This window comes from Schistocerca nitens, chromosome 8, assembly GCF_023898315.1.
Source record: "Schistocerca nitens isolate TAMUIC-IGC-003100 chromosome 8, iqSchNite1.1, whole genome shotgun sequence".
NCBI classification, from domain to species: domain Eukaryota; kingdom Metazoa; phylum Arthropoda; class Insecta; order Orthoptera; family Acrididae; genus Schistocerca; species Schistocerca nitens.
In genome coordinates, this window is record NC_064621.1 from 54,912,617 (window position 1) to 54,933,712 (window position 21,096).

Consider the following 21,096-nt stretch of genomic DNA (forward strand, 5'->3'; position numbering starts at 1 on the left):
ACCAGTGGTGTACGGCCAGCGTAGGAGATCGCTCCCCACACCATGATGCCGGGTGTTGGCCCTGTGTGCCTCGGTCGTATGCAGTCCTGATTGTGGCGCTCACCTGCACGGCGCCAAACACGCATACGACCATCATTGGCACCAAGGCAGAAGCGACTCTCATCGCTGAAGACGACACGTCTCCATTCGTCCCTCCATTCACGCCTGTCGCGACACCACTGGAGGCGGGCTGCACGATGTTGGGGCGTGAGCGGAAGACGGCCTAACGGTGTGTGGGACCGTAGCCCAGCTTCATGGAGACGGTTGCGAATGGTCCTCGCCGATACCCCAGGAGCAACAGTGTCCCTAATTTGCTGGGAAGTGGCGGTGCGGTCCCCTACGGCACTGCGTAGGATCCTACGGTCTTGGCGTGCATCCGTGCGTCGCTGCGGTCCGATCCCAGGTCGACGGGCACGTGCACCTTCCGCCGACCACTGGCGACAACATCGATGTACTGTGGAGACCTCACGCCCCACGTGTTGAGCAATTCGGCGGTACGTCCACCCGGCCTCCCGCATGCCCACTATTCGCCCTCGCTCAAAGTCCGTCAACTGCACATACGGTTCACGTCCACGCTGTCGCGGCATGCTACCAGTGTTAAAGACTGCGATGGAGCTCCGCATGCCACGACAAACTGGCTGACACTGACGGTGGCGGTGCTCAAATGCTGCGCAGCTAGCGCCATTCGACGGCCAACACCGCGGTTCCTGGTGTGTCCGCTGTGCCGTGCGTGTGATCATTGCTTGTACAGCCCTCTCGCAGTGTCCGGAGCAAGTATGGTGGGTCTGACACACCGGTGTCAATGTGTTCTTTTTTCCATTTCCAGGAGTGTAGGTCGAATCCACTGACGGTACTAAAATTGCAATACCAAGAGTAATATGTAACAACGAAATGTTACTTCTTTCACATACACACGGTTCTTAGATGTCTACGACATTAGGTGAAGTACACAAAGCTGCCACTTCTGGTGGTTTTTTCCTCCTTACACGAGGGTGCACTGAAAAGTAATGCCTCCCAATTTTAATGTGAAGATTTTATAAAAGATTTTATACAGAATAAAAGTTAGTAACATTCCACATCCTTATTCTTCATGTTTTTATATTTGCAGCCACCTGCCGCTAGAGGGCTCCCAACAGCAGCGGATAAGATGGTGGTGTGTGTCTTCAATACATCGCTGCAAGAGAAACAGCGTGCTCTAATCGAGTTTCGAATAGTTCATCCACTCATGGAGCGCCGTCTCATTCGGCATGTCAACGCCAGATCACACACGGGCGTTACGACATCTCTAACAATCCGAGACCTTGGGTTCACCGTCATCCGTCAACTCCCATATAACTCCAGCCTGGCCTCATCCGATTTTCATCTGTTTTCAAAACGTGAAGAAAATTTTCGAGGACTTCACTTTGATAAGTGGTGCAAACCCGTGGCTCCATCAACAAAGTAAAACATTCAACAGCCACCATATCAGCAAGCAGGTCTCTCGTTGGGAGAAATGTTTTCGTTGCCAGGATGACTATGTTGAGAAATAAATATGTGGAAATGTAGAATAAAGATGTAAAATGGTAAAACTTTCTCTTTTATTTAAAGAGATTGAAGAGTTTTCAGCTACAAAATGGAAGGCATTACTTTTCATTACGTCCCCGTAATTTGGAAATTATGAGAGGAACTAAGTGCTCATTCTTCTTCCTAAGGTAATCTCATGTCTGAATAATGACAGATCTTCATTCAAAGATAGGGCACAGCCGCAAGAATAGCACAGTACTATATATGGTAGTAGCTTTATCTAGCACATTTCATTTGAATATGTGTGTGTGTGTGTGTGTGTTTGTGTGTGTGTGTGTGCGTGTGTGTGGGTGCGCGTGTTAGAAATAATGTATTTATACTGTGCTGCAGTTACTTGCAAACAGTATATTACAGTTTCCTTTGTGTTTATGCTCAGGCATGAAGACCATAGAGTAAATATCTCTGGAGTGTGCATTGCGTTCTGCGCATGTTGTCAACATTAAACCAGGACTGTCACATGTTTTCGGGACTTCGCTGTGCCTGTGTGCTTTCCGCAACGTTTGAAGTTTATAATATCAAGAGTTTTTGTTGTGTTTTCGCCGTTTGTTGATAGTGTAATAGCGATGGTGAATTACTGTTGTTGCTACGGATGTAAAGCAACATATGTGAAAGGAGGGATAGTAACTTTTCATGGGTACATACCATATAGCTCTAATTATAGTTATCATATTAGTAAGAGACGCTGTATATGTTTAAAAATTTCGAGACGCAATATAATTAAGGCTTGACTCTGTAGACCTATTTTCTATGATTTTATGACTATATGATAGATATTACGGCTCGTACAAAAGCTTACAAACAATCGCTTCCTCTCGTAAATTTGCTAGTGGAACAGGAAAGGGAATGGTTAGTTGTTTCAGCAAATACTATCCTCCATGCATTTATGAGTAACTTGTCGATTGTGTATATAGATTACTCAGTCTACTATTTTTTTAATAAGCTGGAAGCAAGTACGTAAAATGCGTTAAATAAATACTTCAAAGTGTCACCAATAAGAAAAATTGTGCTTTAGATCGCAAAAACGAGAAAATAAATACACAGAAACAGCAGAAAATAGGACGAATTAACAGAGATATAATAGCTAATATGTGGCAAATTCGGTGTTTTTCGGACACTTGCAAAATTACTAGCGTACTGTCAAGTCCTTTTGCAAGACTTTCACTGCAAAATTGTACGTCTAGCTTTGTAATATTATAATGTGCCATATCATACCGAAAACTGCCAAAAATCGAGTGCATCTGAGCTGTGACACCTATTGCCCTTAAAAGTTACGTAGCTGGTTTATTCCCGTAATCAAATGGATACTGTTAAAATGTCTGTGCGACATATATAAATAATCCACGACACGTACGAAAAGAATCCGTCTGTATTAGGGATGTAGTGACATTCTAAATATACAGGGCGCTATACGGACAAACACGCGTCGTCCTGAGATCACGTGACCATGCCGGCAATGTATGTTGACAACACGAAATCTGTTCTGGGCATGTGATTGCTTACTCCAGAGATATTTACACTATGATGAAGACCGCTGATTGTTTGTAGAACGTACTGGTGATGCCCAATTTCTCTCCACATCTTTGACCACTTTTGTTCAGTCACTGCCTCTAAAACATGTCGTATCTGTGCCGCAAGTGTTTGCGCATCGGAAACTGGTGAACAGATGGCTTTATCCTTGACGTAACGCCATAGAAAGGTGAGGAGGGTTTGAGTTTGGCTGAACATATTAACCATGTTATTACGCTTTCTACCGACGCAACTTTCCGGAAGGTTATCATTCAAGAACTGAGGAATAGGTAACCACCAGTGGCGCGACACACCGTCTGGATGAAACTCTGCCCATGAGCACATGCACTAATCTATCCATTTAACTTAATGACTTAAGCTACCGTTTGCAACAAACAGCACAGCTGAATGCAGCGTATTCCTTAGAAGTAAACCTGTGTAATCAGGGAAACGCATTATGCTCACACTGTGCCGTCATCTCACATACAGTCCATATTTAAGTACAATTTCTGTATGACAATCCTGCTGCATAATATTTCCTTAAATACACAATGTAGATGACATCGTCCTACCTTCTTTTATGGAGTTAATCTTAAATGCTAATCTTTTGCATCCCTCAGCATGCAGAACGTTTAATGCCTAGTTACTCAAAATCTCTACAGCGTTGCAATATCAATGGCCAGCAGTTTACTGGAGGACATGGCGATAGCGTATTGACTCCTTAGAAGGCCCTCAGCCGGCCGAAGTGGCCGCGCGGTTCTGGCGCTGCAGTCTGGAACCGCGAGACCGCTACGGTCGCAGGTTCGAATCCTGCCTCGGGCATGGATGTGTGTGATGTCCTTAGGTTAGTTAGGTTTAACTAGTTCTAAGTTCTAGGGGACTAATGACCTCAGCAGTTGAGTCCCATAGTGCTCAGAGCCATTTGAACCATTTTGAACCAGAAGGCCCTCAATCCATATGGACTCTGAATACGCCTCGTAAGACACTAGGGTATCCCAACATGCGAAGTGCCACTATCCCACTTGGCACCGTTTTATGATAGCCCTGAGGCGGCCATTCGAATGAACAAGGTGCTGCATGAGCTCCGAAATCCAAACTTCCGTACTCGAGACTGATTCGTTTTTCTGATATATTCGCCCACTTGTGTTCGTTTCCCACAGACCTGAAGAGCAATACTTAAGTAAGTGAAAGAACAAGTTCTTCATCGCCGTATTCATGTCAAGAACAGTGGTGTAATTATTCCGATTAAGGGGTTATAATACTTTTAGCGAATATTACGAAACTGATTTGCTTTTTGCAAAACTGGCTTGAACCCGAATTTCCCACTTATCGTGGCCAATAGCCTCAACGTCTTTGGCTAACCGAACTCGTCTCCATGATCAGTCCAAACTTCCATATTTCACGGAATGTGCAGTCCTTACACTCGCACATTTCGTGATCCCTGCACAGAAAGACAAATATCTGATAGTCCTTTTAGCCCAGTGAGGCATGAATAGATCATGTATGCTTACTATGTCTGTATGTATGCACTGTCTGTATCTTCTCTTTTCAGTGCCTTCAGAGATGCGTGCACGTGCTAGGAGGGCGGGAGACGGTGTTGGCTGCACATGAAGTAGGAGTCGTAGGTGGTGGCTGTCCATGGGTTGGCCCCTGTTAGCATGGTGTCAGAGCTACCCATTCACCTTCAGTAGGTACTGTTCGAGCCAGTGCAGTTGATAGTGGAAGAGTGTTTGGATATGGTTTGTAGTCTTTTTCGGTTGGACATCGCTCAAGCAGAGTTGTGTTACAATTCCCCTTTTCTGGAAGATGAGTCATACTCCTGAGTCAGGTTCGTAGTACACTGGCTTGGGCTATGGAGTAAGTGTTTTGCTATTATGTTGTGTTGTCGTCGGAATGATCAGGTTTGGCCTTTGTGTGGTGGACTAGCACAGTGGCCCTTATTTGGCGGGAGTTAATACACCTTCCGTGTACGACGGCTTGTGCGACCTTACTTGGTTGCAGTTTCGAGAGGGTTCCTTTCATACATAGTGGTGCAGTATTTGGTGCTAGTGTGCAAGGTTTCCCGGGTCCCTGGTCGGGAGTTTTTCCTTGACGGTCAGCACCAGGAGCTAAGATCTTTTAAGTTACTTTTTGTGTCACCTTGGCATGAGTAGACCCAGCAGTGTATTGTTGGATTCTGTTTCAAACGTGCCTAAATTGCGGACCTGATGTGTATTAAATGTGACTGATTGTGTAAAGCTATATTGCGGCATGGTACACTGTAACCAAGGGTGATTAAGATTGTCTTAATATATTCATGCTTGTGCGTGTCACCTTTGTTTGCTGGTGGGGAAGCAGGCATCAATGTCAGGAGCGGGAAGGAGAGGGGGAGGCTATGCTGTGTCCAACAGCATGGATAATTTTCGTGGTTGTAGAGAGTAATTCCGAACAGCGTGTCACACTGAAGACATCAGCAGATGGAAGTCGTGGACACCTGTTTCCTGTAAGCACTGCTGTGGTCAAACTGGTGGCAAGGGAAATCGTCAGCGAGGTCAGCTGCAGCAAAAGGAACCAGCCCCATCTTCCAGAGGCGAATGCTGTCACCACAGTGGACACGATGGACTAGCAGGTGACACGTCGCCAGGGGCTGGTTTGGTGTGCTGGCCAATGTGTCGACCTGTGGAGGGCCAAAGGTGTTAGAGTGGCCAGAACGAGAGCGTTGGCAAAACTTTCACCTAGAATCTCGTGAAACAGAGCGCTGAGTTACTGTAGTCTGTGGGTCACTACAGTCTGCACAGGGTGCAGCCGAGTAGGCTGGTTGAGCGGTTTTTTACCAGCAATCCGAGGCGAAGCAGAGAAAAGCCGTTCGGCATATGAAGTGACACACTACCTAAGTGATTTTGCAGTTGACAATTGCAAACTGGTGGTTTTATGGTTGATTTAATAATCCATTTGGCATAAAAGTGGTGCATTGTACCTATCTGCTAGCAAAAACATGCTGCCTGAAAGTCTATGGTTGCGTGTGACAAGTTCTGATTTTTAATGATGGTATACAGGAGTGTGATTGTGTGAAATGTGAGCAAGTACAGTACGACTGAACAGCATAATCCTTAAAATGTTTGTTTAAACAATATTGTCCGTGAGCGTGATTCAAAGAAGTGTTGATGGCACCCAATGTTAACTTCTGGGCGGCTTTGGCCTTTGTACTATGGGCCATCGCCGTCATCCAGATGGTGAAATTTGGATAATGGCCTGTAATTCAAAGGTAGAGATGGTTGGATGGCCCTGCCATAAAGCTCCAACGGTTCTCAGGTGGGGAGAGATCTGGTCTACGGTGAGGTTTGGCAAGCACCAAGTCTAGCAGTAAAAACTCGCCGTGTGCGGGCGGGCACTGTCTTGCTGAAATGTAAGCACAGGATGTCGTCTACACATCATCACTCCCGATTGTTGGGCCGTATGGCGGTCGACAGGCAAGTTTGTACCAAACCACAGTCTGGGGCGTCTTCATTCACGTCTTCAGCCTGGAAGCTGACTGATAAAGGTAGATTTTCAGTGATGAGTCCTATTTCGAACTGATCTCTAATGACTTAACTTTTGTACAGGACGAAGCTAAGCACTGCTGAAAATATTAAATCGTTTCCTCATTGTTATCCAAAAACCCGTTGAACTGAAAGATTTTCTTTTTCTCTCCCTGAAAAGGTAAATGGTGAGAATTCACCCTTCTGGCAATGAATAAGCCCAACTGGTATAAGATTCAGCAGGGAATGTGTTATTTGCTTCATCGTGCTCCTTAGTAAGAGTGTTAATTGAATAGCTACATAAAATATCGCGTGTCCCAACGTGTTGTGTACATAGTTCCGCGTAGTCAGCGCGTACACAACTTTCCCACTATAGGGCACCCCGCTAAGCACAACAGCGCAGGCGAAGCGCTCAAAAATAGTTCAGATGGCTCTGAGCACTATGGGACTCAACTGCTCATCAGTCCCCTAGACGTAGAACTACGTAAACCTAACTAACCTAAGGACATCACACAACACCCAGCCATCACGAGGCAGAAAAAATCCCTGACCCCGCCGTGAATCGAACCCAGGAACCCGGGCGTGGGAAGCGAGAATGCTACCGCACGACCACGAGCTGCGGGCAGTTAAGTAAGGTTTATGATTGTTATTATTTTAATAAATGTGTATGAAAATTAATCAAGTTCTGTTTAAAGTTGGTCACCGTCAATCTGCTATTCTAAGCGTGCAAGTGGCATTTCTATCGTCTGACCTAACGGCAGAAGATAAGCACGCCACGATAAGACCACGAGACATATTGCTGACACTTGCCTACTTCGCTAGAGCGACAACTCAAATAATCTGATGGTGTGTTCAAATGGCTCTGAGCACTATGGGACTCAACTGCTGAGGTCATAAGTCCCCTAGAACTTAGAACTACTTAAACCTAACTAACCTAAGGACAACACACACATCCACGCCCGAGGCAGGATTCGAACCTGCGACCGTAGCGGTCGCGCGGTCCCAGACTGTAGCGCCAGAACCGCTCGGCCACCAGCGGCCGGCTCTGATGGTGTGTGTACCGAAGGTCTTACAGTACGCACACCACACTAGGTCACAGTAATATTGGAACACATTTGTGAGGCAGTGGTTATTTCTGTGCCCCATAGCAAGAGGGTGATTTGTCTGGTCACTGCTTGTTGCTCGCCATTACCCAACTGACAAGTGATTTCCTATCTCCTTGCACACGGCAGTTGACGCTGGAGGCAGGTGTTTTCCAAGGCAAGAGGTATCCTACGGTACACTGTTGGCACGGAGCCACGTCAAACGTGGAGTCCCTGTGCCAACTCCGCGGTGGAATGTCCAGTGAGTCAGGCGTTGACATAACGCACTGGTTTTGCACGTCCTGCCCATTACATCCCAGAATGCCACAATGATAGCGACTACGAGGTCTCCCGGCATACCGATGCTGAAACAGCGAGCCATCCGATTCTCGGTGACGGTAGGTTACTCGTGATGTAAATCAGGCCTGCTCATCGACCTGCTAGTGTGGTGACAGCATCATTTTTTGATGGGGAATGACCAGACACACGTTGCCAAGGTTGTTTCGACTACGCTGTACAAGTTTCAAAGGAAAGCTCTTACAAATCCTCTGCACAGTCCTGATGGTTCCCCATTTGATTTACAAAAAATGGTTCAAATGGCTCTGAGCACTATGGGACTCAACTGCTGAGGTCATTAGTCCCCTAGAACTTAGAACTAGTTAAACCTAACAAACATCCATGCCCGAGGCAGGATTCGAACCTGCGACCGTAGCGGTCTTGCGGTTCCAGACTGCAGCGCCTTTAACCGCACGGCCACTTCGGCCGGCCTTTGATTTACATATTTTTGGAGCACTTATAACGGAACCTATTAAAGGCTTTACTTTACCGAAGTATGCGATACCCTCCAAATTCAACCAGTTTAACGAGTATTTATGATTATAGAAAAGTTATTGTGTATGTTAATAATGATTGCATAACATGTCTCCATAAATAGTCAACCCATTAAATTATACTGAATAACTGACCCACACAAACGTTAATATCACTTGATCACTGATACAGCAAATGTCATCATGTAAAAACACTAAGTTCTTCTTAAATAATTAATATGAAGTACGAAAAATAGTATCCAACCTACGTATTTTGGATCTCCTTAAATAAAAATAACCCAGTGAAACCTATTTGTTCACTAGGAGCGTTTTCACTCAGTATTCACGTAAACGCTCCTATTTTAGACGAAAACCAATGTTTTTCTTAATAATTCATGTTATTTACTTATTTATGCAAATTAGAGAAGTCAGTTGACAAACTTCTAAAAAACGGCCTTTTTGTAAGAGAATTATTCTGTCAAGTCAACAAATCTGTCTGTCATTTTAATAGCCTGTTAAATTAATAACTTTTCTGCACAAATTACGATAACAGATGTACATGTGACTTATAAACTATATCTCTTTTTAGTAGTTCTTTGACAAGGTTATAAATACAAGCAGCAAGAACGGTCAGAGGCGCAGTCGGAAATGTCACTTTGGTAAAGTGTGTATGTGTGTTATTGTTCGAGGTGGATAAACAATGCAAAGAACTTGTAAAAGAAGTACTACTTTGTGTTGTGTCATTGTGTTTGGTGGACAGTGGAATTAAGATGGCCACCAGAACAACCAGATTTAGAGCCAGCACTAACATCGAGACACAGCAGCGATCCAGCAAGCAGCAGCGATTACCACAATGCATTTTAATGGCGCCAACCTAACATCAAGTGCTGACAAGCTCGGTAAATGGGAGTGAAATAGTGCGACTACAGCAATATCTACGACAAGGCGACCATTACACACTGAAGTAAGAGATTCTATTTTTGCTTCCAGCGAAGAGGTACGCCCGTGAGTACAATCATGATTGCGTAAGAAATCGCAATCACTTTTCTCTCACAGTCGTATAAATATAGTAACAGTTATAGTGATTACTTTTGAAATAACAAACAGTTTACTTACTTTTATTCCTACCTATCTCGTTTTCATTTCGCAAGCCGCCTTGCGGTTTATGAGGTCTTTCGTAACTATTCTGCTGGCTTCCAGAATTTCATTATCATGAAGGTGACGTGCAACAGACATTAAACTGAAATGAAACGTTTGGGCATGTAAATGGTTAGAACTTCAGTGCAGTCGCACAAAGTAAGGAGGTATTATGCAGTCTACATTATTTTCCTTTTGCCTCCTTCACTCTCGTTTTGCCATCGCCTTATGTCATCCATTACGTTTACGTAGCATAATTCTTAATAGTTACCCTGCTGTGCCCTTTGTTAATTGCTACTTAAAAAATGTATACGAATAAATGATTGGAGCGTGTCACCACGATAAACTACTTACAAGCAATTACACCACCACAGTGAAAAACACAGCATCATGCAGAATGTACCCAGACAGCCATATTACACACACACACACACACACACAGACGGAGAAAAAACATCGCAGCACATAAATGAATGTTGGTAGGCGTATTTGTGCGTCTGAAAGACGATGTGTATTCAGATCTCAGGCCAGTCGCGCTAGAGTGGTGTTAGTAGCACAGGTATGCAAATCAGGTTAGCTCTAACGCTGTAATGGTCGTGAGCGTTAGTTAGCTTTGAGATTGGACTGATGAGTTGATGTTATCACGAAAGGCGACAAAGGCGCCATTCTCAGCACTTCACTGACTTTTATCGAGGCTGTGTAATAAGGCTACAAGCAGCTGCATGTCCTTTCTGCGATATTGCAGATGTAATTGGCAGCAATGTATGCACTGAACATGACTGCTGTCAGAGGTGTTCGCGAGAATGTACGCTCGCTCACTCGCTCGCTAGACCCTGCTCCTGACGGAGACGCTACTGAGACTGTTGTGTCCGGCCTACGACTCTGGCACATCGTACTGCAGTTTGACCAGCAGTTGTCACCACAGTGAGACAAGGAATTGTTGCAAACCGGTTACTTCAAGAACAGCTCCGGGCGAGATGCTCTGCAGCGTGTATTCCACTGACTCCAAACTATCACCATTTGCTAATTCAGTATGGTCAAGCGAGGGCATATTGTAGGGCAAGGTGGAAGTCTGTTGTGTTTTCTGTTGAAAGAGGGTTCTAAGATGTGTTGGTTAGGAGGAGGCCAGTTTAGGGCTTACAACCAACCTGTCTCGGTACTAGACACACCGGACCTACACCTGGAGTTATGGTCTGCGATGCGTTTTTTGTGACATCAGGATGTGCACTTGTGGTCATCCCACGCACCGTGACTGTGAACTTGTACTCACTCTGGTGATTCGATCTGTGGCGCTTCCATTCATGAACAGCATTCCAGGGGGCGTTATCCAACAGAGTAGCGCTCGTCCACACACCACTGCTGTTACCCAACATGCTCCGCAGAGTGTAGACATGATACCATGTCCAGCTCGTGCTCGATCATCAGAGAAGTCGCGAATCGAGCACATATAGGACGTCACTGGATGACAACTCCAGTGTTATCCACAACCAGCGTTTACCACCCCTCTATTGACGAACCAAGTACAACAGGCATGGAACTCCAGGCCACAAACTGACATCCGACGCAACACAGTGCTTGCACAATTGCATGCTTCTATTCAACATTCCGGCTATTACACCGGTTGTTAATGTGTCAGCATGTCCCATTTCCACATCAACATATACACTCTGTGATCAAAATTATCCGGACAAAAGGTTCAAATGGCTCTGAGCACTATGGGACTCAACTGCTGTGGTCATCAGTCCCCTAGAACTTAGAACTACTTAAACCTAACTAACCTAAGGACATCACACACATCCATGCCCGAGGCAGGATTCGAACCTGCGACCGTGGCAGTCGCACGGTTCCGGACTGCGCACCTAGAACCGCGAGACAACCGCGGCCGGCATTATCCGGACACCTTGCTGAAAATGACTTACAAGTTCGTGACGCCCTCCTTCGGTAATACTAGAATTCAATATGGCGTTGGTCCACCCTTAGCCTTGATGACAGCTTCCACTCTCCCAAACATACGTTCAGTCAGGTGCTGAAAGGTTTCTTGGGGAATGGCAGCCCATTCTTCACGGAGTGCTGCACTGAGGAGAAGTGTAGGTATCGGTCGGTGAAGCCTGGCACGAAGTCGGCGTTCCAAAACATCCCAAAGGTGTTTTATAGGATTCAGGTCAGGACTCTGTGGAGGGCAGTCCATTACAGTGACGTTACTGTCGTGGAACCACTCCGCTACAGGCCGTGAATTATGAACAGGTGCTCGATCGTGTTGAAGAATGCAGTCACCATCCCCGAATTGCTCTTCAACAGTGGGAAGCAAGAAGTTGCTTAAAATATCAATGTAGGCCTGTGCTGTGCGAGGTGATGGGTGGCTTATGAGCAGCTGCTCGACCATAAAATCCAAGTTTTCTCACCTCCCGCCTAACTGCCATAGTACTTGCAGTGGGTGCTGATGCAGTTTGGATTGCCTCTGGTGTGGTCTGCATAGATGTCTGCCTATTAGACATTACGACCTCCTTCAACTGCCGGCGGTCTCAAATGGCTCTAAGCACTATGGGACTTCTGAGGTCATCAGTCCCTTTAACTTAGAACTACTTAAACCTAACTAACTTAAGGACATCACACACATCCATGCCCGAGGCAGGATTTGAACCTGGGACCGTAGCAGCAGCGGGGTCCGGACTGAAGTGCCTAGAACCGCTCGGCCACAGAGGCCGGCGCCGCCGGTCTCTGTCAGTCAACAGACGAGGTCGGCCTGTACGCTTTTGTGCTGTACGTGTCCCTTCGCGCGTACACTTCACTGTCACATCGGAAACAGTGGACCTAGGGATGTTTAGGAATGTGGAAATCTCGCGTACAGACGGATGACGCAAGTGACACGCAATCACCTGACCACGGTCGAAGTCCGTGAGTTGCGCGGAGCGCCCCATTCTGCTCTCTCGCGATGTCTAATGACTAGTGAGGTCGCTGATAAGGAGTGCCTGGCAGTAGGTGGCAGCACAATGCACCTAATATGGAGTGTCTGAATAGTCATTGTGTATGCTCCGCAAGCCACCGCATGGTGCATGGCGAAGGGTACGCTGTGTCATTACCAGTCGTTTCCTTTCCTGTTCCAGTCGGAGATAGGGATAAACGAATGTCTATATGCCTCCACATGAACCATAATTTCTCCTTTCTTGTTTTCGTGGTCCATACGCGAAATATACGCTGGCTGCAGTAGGATTGTTCTGCATTCAGCTTAAAGGCCGGTTCTCTAAATCTTCTCAGTTGTGTTCTTCGAAATCAGTATCTTCTCCCTTCCAGGGATTGCCACTTGAGTTCACGAAACATAGCCGTAATATATTATGATGAAGCTAGCAGCTCGCCTCTGAACTGCAACGACGTTTTCTTTTAATCTGACCTGGGGCGGATCCCAAACACCCGAGTGTCCTATATGTGGTCTCATTTACAGCTGAATCACACTTTCCTAGAATTCTCCCGATAAAGAGAAGTCGACCGTTCTCTTTCCCTACCACTATCCTCAGGTGGCCGTTCCGCTTCATATCGCTTCGCATCGTTACGCCCCGATATTTAAACGACGAGATTGTATGAAGCAGGAAACTACTTATGCTGTATTCGAACATTAGGGGTTTATTTTTCCTACTCATCCGCATTAACTTACAGTTTTCTTCATTTAGAGCCCCATCACTGTATCATCACTGATCTTCGATACCTTCCCGTACCCCTCAGCATCATCAGCGGACAACTGCAGATCGCTGCCCACACTGTCCGTCAGATCATTTCTATACAGGGTGAGTCACCTAACGTTACCGCTGGATATATTTCGTAAACCACATCAAATACTGACGAATCGATTCCACAGACCGAACGTAGGGGAGGGGCTAGTGTAATTGGTTAATACAAACCATAAAAAAATGCACGGTAGTATGTTTTTTAACACAAACCTACGTTGTTTTAAATGGAATCCCGTTAGTTTTGATAGCACATCTGAACATATAAACAAATACGTAATCAGTGCCGTTTGTTGCATTGTAAAATGTTAATTACATCCGGAGATATTGTAACCTAAAGTTGACGCTTGAGTACCACTCCTCCGCTGTTAGATCGTGTGTATCGGAGAGCACCGAATTACGTAGGGATCCAAAGGGAACGGTGATGGACCTTAGGTACAGAAGGGACTGGAACAGCACATTACGTCCACATGCTAACACCTTTTTATTGGTCTTTTTCACTGACGCACATGTACATTACCATGAGGGGTGAGGTACACGTACACACGTGGTTTCCGTTTTCAATTACGGAGTGGAATAGAGTGTGTCCCGACATGTCAGGCCAATAGATGTTCAATGTGGTGGCCATCATTTGCTGCACACAATTGCAATCTCTGGCGTAATGAATGTCGTACACGCCGCAGTACATCTGGTGTAATGTCGCCGCAGGCTGCCACAATACGATGTTTCATATCCTCTGGGGTTGTAGGCACATCACGGTACACATTCTCCTTTAACGTACCCCACAGAAAGAAGTACAGAGGCGTAAGATCAGGGGAACGGGCTGGCCAATTTATGCGTTCTCCACGTCCTATGAAACGCCCGTCGAACGTGTACCTCACCCCTCATGGTAATGTACATGTGCGTCAGTGAAAAAGACCAATAAAAAGGTATTAGCATGTCGTCGTAATGTGCTGTTCCAGTCTCTTCTGTACCTAAGGTCCATCACCGTCCCCTTTGGATCCCTAAGTAATTCGGTGCTCTCCGATACAAACGATCGAACAGCGGAGGAGTGGTACTCAAGCGTCAACTTTAGGTTACCATATCTCCGGATGTAATTAACATTTTACAATGCAACAAACGGCACTGATTACGTATTTGTTTATATGTTCAGATGTGCTAACAAAACTAACGGGGTTCCATTTAAGAAAACGTAGGTTTGTGTTAAAAAACATACTTCCGTGCATTTTTTTATGGTTTGTATTACCCAGTTACACTAGCCCCTTTCCTCACGTTCGGTCTGTGGAATCGATTCGTCAGTATTTGATGTGGTTTACGAAATATATCCAGCGGTAATGTTAGGTGACTCACCCTGTATATGGAAAATATCAGAGGTCCTGGGGCACCCCTGCCTCCGACGAACATTTCCCGTCGAGGACAATATACCAGGTTCTATCGCTTAAGAAGTCTTCGAGCCACTCAATTATCTGGGAGCCGATTCCGCACGACCGTACCTTCGTTAACGATCTGCAGGGGGGTTCCGTATCGAATGCTTTTCGGAAATCTAGAAATATGGAATCTACCTGTCTCCCTTCATCCATAGTTTGCAGTATACCATGTGAGGAGAAAGCAAGCTGGGTTTCGCATGATCGATACTGTCTAAAGCCGTGCTGATACGTGGACATGCGCTTTTCGGTCTCTAGGAAATTTACAGTATTAGAACTCAGAATATGCTCTAGAATTCTGCAGCAAACCGACAAACCGACGTTGAAGACATCGGTCTGTAATTTAGCGGGTCCGTTGTTTTACCCTTTTTCCAGTCGCTTGGCTCTTTGCGCTGGTGGAGAGATTCGCGGTAAACGCAATGTAAATAAGTGACCAATGACGTTGACTACTCTTTGTAAAAACAAATTGGGATTCCATCCGGATCTAGAGAGTTATCTATTTTCAACTCTTTCAGTTGTTTCCCTAGGCCAGGGTTACTTATTACTATGTCATCCATACGGGACTCTGTGCAATGGTCAAACGGCGGTACGTTTGTACGATTCTCCTGCTTGAACGGTTTATTAAACGTGTTATTCAAAACTTCGGCCTTCCTTTTGCTATCTTTTACTACAAAAACAGACTGATGAATGAGTGACTGGATGGTAGCCTTAGACCCGTTTAGCAGTTGTACACGAGACCAGAATTTTTTCGGGTTTTCCCACAGATCATTGGCCAAGGAATGACGGAGGTAGCTGTGGTATGCTTCGCGCACAGCTTTTTTCAGAAACACACGAATCTCTACTAATATTTTTCTGTCATCATTTACAGGTCCTCTTTTGAGCCGAGAGTGCAACAGCCTTTGCTTCCTCAGCATCCTCCGTATTTCATTATTAAATAATGATGAGTCTTTTCAGTCCTTAATCCACCTATTAAGCACATACTTTTCCCTATAACAATTTACAGTCTGTTTAAACTTTGTCCGTAATTCCTCTAGGTCCGTTATTATGAAACTAAATGTGTGCAGTTGACTGTGTATTTGAGATGCTAACAACTGTTAATCTGCTCTTTCTAGCAAAACATCTCCCAGCCCTCTTGACTGATTTATTAACTTCCGTAACCATAGCCGTTATGATGATACCATGATCACTGATCTCCGTCTCTATACTGACGCGATCGATAAGGTCTGACCTGTCTGTTGCTACAAGGTCCAAGGTATTTCCATTGCGTATGGCTTGCCGAGCCAGCTGCTCAAAACAGTTTTCCAAAAACGGGTTCAAAAGTACTTCACAAGACTGTCTGTCTGTACCGCCTGCAATGAATCCATCAACATCCCAGTCTGCATTCAGTAGGTCAGAGTCGCTACCAACTTGTTTTGCACAATCAAGGGTATTTATGCACAACTGACCGTATACTTTTTCAGAATGGCTCTAGAACTGTCACAGCGGAATCGGTTGGTAAAAACATCCAACCATTAACTCGGTTTCACCTATACCAATTATGCGTGACCAGGCAACTTCACTATCACACTCAAATTCAACCTCAATGGACAGGAATTGTTTGTCTCACGCTTACATAAACGTGTGACGTTGCAAAGTTAATCACTAAGATATGTTACCTATACAAATGTATTCACGAAATTTCTTTGCTGTACATAAATTATTTTTAGGTGTTGCGACTTTTTTCCGCTAGTGCATTTAAATTTCTGAATGCATTTGATTATAGTTACTCTTTTGTATTGATAGAAACACCTTATTCGATGACAGAAGATGAAATTTTGCCATAATCGATGCTTGCATAAAAGATATTTTACTGCATCTTGTGTCTAGTATAATAAAATAGTAAATGGCTCACTTCTTTTCTTCGTGGTAGAAATTGTAGTTGGTGTTCGTTTAGTCGTATTCAGAACAGGTGAGTTAAGAACTTTTCATGATTTAAGCACACGTGTGTAATCGTTGTTATGAATCATCTGCTTCTATTCCTATAAATACACCGAGGAGACATTACTTCCGACATCAACCATTGTAATCTCTTTTTAACATTTCCCTTCCACATCAAGATAGTGCTAAAAGACTGGCTAAAAGGATGTTTGTTTGGATTAAGAATAGAAACTGAAAGTTTCGTCGTCCATTCTTGTGGCACTGGATCACTCATCTGTATTTAATTGTACATCCTTCGTAGTACTGTCTCAGATGACAACGTACTCCGTCGAAACGTGGTGCTGTGTTAAATGAATTGTTTAAAGCATTAATCGGTTCTTGTTCTGCGAAAGTTCTGCACAACGGTTTTATCATTCAGATATCGCATTTCACATAGAGAGTTGCGTGGGAATTCGAGATCATTCAGTGCTGTCTGCACGCCGAGCACTGTAAACGTTATTTTTTTAAAAATAGATAGAACGACAGGGTGACGGTCGAAGGAACACGATTTTTTAAATTATGGTATTCGAATGTATATACATTGAAGAATTGTTCCTAAAGTATTATGCGCGAACTCCAAGATGTAACGATTGTGTGAGCGTTTGAAACCGAGAGTGCGCGGCACGCTTCGTGGTTAGAAAACCGGTTGTCATAAATCGTTATCCGTGCCATCAGCCATATTTATACAGACCTGACTAAACCTGATTTGCAGGAGCGTTGTTTGGCGGTTTTACTCACAATGCGAACGAAAGGTTCAAGAGCCTCATTTGGAGTCAGGCTCCAAAAATAATATCCGGCCGAAGCGAAATTGTTAACATTGCTTCAGATTTGACCATAAGTCTATTCAATGTAGGGCATACTGCAATAATGCACGTGGCAAATGCCCTACAAATCAAAATCGGCGATGAACCACACCGATTATCTGAAGACAGAGACGCCAGCCGCGATCCTCGAAAAGGGCTTTGAGGAGGAAAAATGAGGGCTAAAGAGGTCGACGTAGCTGAAAGCGGCCATCCACTAGGCAGGACGAAAGTTATTATGGACCAGGCTCCGATGATATTCCGTAAGATTCAAGCTTTGTCCCTTTTTTTGTATGAAAAGTACTTGCCTAACATTAAACGTGTTTTTCTCAAAACCATGTTTTTAGGCTTGATTTTCTTCGCCCACCCTACAATTTTTGCCCGATTTTAATGATTTTTCGTCTGTGTTGAAGCAAAGTGAATCCTCTTCTGTTCATCATAGGCGATTTTTTATGGTGATATTTAGTATTATTTCAGACAAAAAAAGGGGTTCAAAAATGGCTATTTTTTCGACTATCGAGAATTTCATCCACTATTTTTTATATTTTTTACAAATCACTGCAATGAACTAAAATTACATCTACAAGGATCAGGCTGACATAAACATCATGTTTCAGTTAACCACAACCGGCGTTACAGCGACAAACGTCGATCTACCTCCTTGCTAAGCTGCCTCGGGAAAATCCCTATTACACAGTAAGATATTAATATATTTCAATTAAAAATACCAATAAAAACTTCAATGTGTGCCATATTTGTGGCAGCAAACCCCAATTTGTCTACTACATTTCAGTACGGAGAGAAAAGCTCCTGAATTTGAGCAATATTTTCGTCCGTCACCCCGTCATTCCCCTTGGACGCATCAGCAGGTAGAGGTGCACCGACAGTGGTGCGATCAGCGGCAACCCTTGACACAGAGATGGCACCACGTCGTCTTTTCAGACAATTCTGTTTCTTCGTACGGCATCGCGATGGACGTAACCGTGTGTGGAGACTACGAGGAGAATTTACGTAGCCAGATAGCATTTGTCACTACTGCAGTGGTTTAGCAATTAGCGTGTTGGTAATGGGTGCCTTGTGCAAACAACAACAAAAAAAGAAAGATTTAGGTTAGCATCCCGTCGACTCGAGCACAGGCTCGAAATGTATCAAACATAGGGAAGGAAACCAGCCGTACCCTTTCAAAGGAATCATCCTGGCCTTTGCCTGGAGTGATTTTGGGACATCACGGAGAACCTGAATGTGGACTGCTGGTAACAGATTTGGTCATCCTCGCGATGCGAGTCCAGTGTGCGTAGACAACACAGATCACTTCTATTTCACATTGCCGATGGGTTGCTTAGCTGCTGTTATACACTTAAGTGCAAACAGTAGGACGAAAGAAACTTTCGTATGAAGTGTCACTGACGAGAAACACAGCTCGAGGAAACTGAGACTACACACAGAAGTAACTGCTACAATAAAGATGGTAACTGAAAGAGATGCGTGGCGAGATTAACAGAAATGACACTATTATACAAACACAATAATTACACTGAAGCCACCGCCACGCAAGGTGGTCCCCTGGACATTACTCCAAGGGCTACTATTCATGCTCTGCGTCGTGCTCTCACGCTGCCAAAAGGCCGGTAAGAAATTTTTGTGGTATGGCGAGCCATTCCTTCACCAGAGCGGCTGACAACTGCTGGGCGGTCGTTAGTGTTTGTAGACGGGGTCTAAGATATCTTCCCAGAGAACCCCAAACGTGCTCCATGGGATATAAATCGGCGCAATAGGAAGCAACCTCTCGCACCAAGAGCTCCCCCAACAGCACTGCTCGATACGGTCACGCAGTGTCGTCCACAAAAATGAAGTTGGGACCGAATGCACCCCTGAAAAGATTCCTATAGGGAAACAGCACAATATCATAATAACGTTGACGGGTGAGCGTTTCATGTTCAAAGATTTGGAGGTCAGTATGCCCATGCCACATCATGGCTCCATTTGTCTTAGCACCTGGACCAACAAGGCTATCACGCTTGATAATGTTCCTGGATACATCGCTTGTTACCACCTCTTGCCATGTGAGCGTACGTCCACCATTATCGATCAAGATCGTTCTGGAGGTCCAGGAGTTATGGCGTCATGAAGCGTAATGTTGAATGGGAGCACTGATCTCCTAATCCTTGAATACCATACATGCATAGGCGAACATGATTGTGACACTGTATTCTTTCACCATGTGGGTGTTTTTAGGGGTTCATTGGACCCTGATTTCCTTTTTACGGTTGACAATGCCCAACCGAATAGAACGGCGCCGATGGCGTAGCTTTTGGAAGAGAGTATATTCGGGGGAGGGAAAGGATTGCCCAATCGTCCCGGTTTTAAATTTCATCAAAAACGTGTAGGACGCGTTCTGGAGATGTAATGCAGCATGCCCACTTGGACTGACGACCACCCCTCTCATGCAGAAATGTGATGCCCTGCCACAGGAATTCCTCACTAGTTCGTGGCCAGCATGGGAACACGTTGCAGAGCTGGCATTGATGTCTGTGGCGATCACACACCCTCTTGTGAACCGGTCTCATATATTGTAACATCCAGATGACTATCAAGAGTCGCTGTTGACTTAACTCTAATTACAGTCTTTGATTAAAAGTATCATTTGTGTTCATCTCATTGCACACATTTTTCATCTACCTTTTGTACAACAATTCAGGAATTCTCTTTGTGCGTGATCCAAGTGTTATCGAGGTATGCTGCTTGACAGTGACACAGCAAGCGTGGAAATGCCAACGTATTTGTAACGTGTTAAGGCCAGCTGTCTTGTCCTATCTTTGACTTCTCCATGATGTTATCTTTCAAGACAGTTTTTTTTGTCCATGCTGTCCTGGCCTGTCTCGATACGGAAGGTGTTTGACTACTGCCTTGGACAGCTCACTTTCCAGCCTCTCAGCCACTCAAAAAACCTGTTCAACTCTTTCCAGGGAGACTGAGCTGCCATCACTTGCCAAGTAGTTCCAATAATTAACTCTGCCATAGAGTTGACACAGCATATAATGATTTCAGCGTTTCTGAAATCTGAGCTCAGTTCTTCTCATACCCAACTGGGTTACGGTTATTGATGCCATTACATGTGGGGTTTCTGTGAACCAAATTTCACGCTTTTTATACCCCGAAAATCACCTGTAAATTTTCTTCGCCTCTGTAGCTGAATGGTCATCACAGCTGAATACCTGGCAGGTTCAATTCCCGATACTGCAAGGAATAGGAGGAGGATTGGACCGGGGTGCATGCAACCTTATAATGCCAACTGAGAAGCGGCACCAGGCCTGCTAAATCGGTAACAACTGGTAGAGCAGTGTGCTGATCTCCAACCCTCTACGCAACATCACATAAAGGCTTTAGCAGGGCACGACTCCGCAGCAGGTCAGTCTCGATTGCCCCATCTGTGAAAGGAATGGCAGTACGTATGCTTGCTATAGTATGTGAAGTATCTGTGCTAGCAGAAAAACACAAGTCCGTACACAATTTATTGCACTCGCCAAAACGAAACAATAATACAATATCCAAAAGAACAACCGA

General features: G+C 44.9%; 1 protein-coding gene across 1 annotated transcript in view; it reads right to left on the minus strand.

The window, feature by feature from the left end:
• The window catches only part of LOC126199160 (B-cell lymphoma 6 protein-like), a 538,829-nt gene that overhangs the window by 98,379 nt on the left and 419,354 nt on the right, over positions 1-21,096 (minus strand). The gene's annotated exons all lie outside the window — the stretch shown is intronic.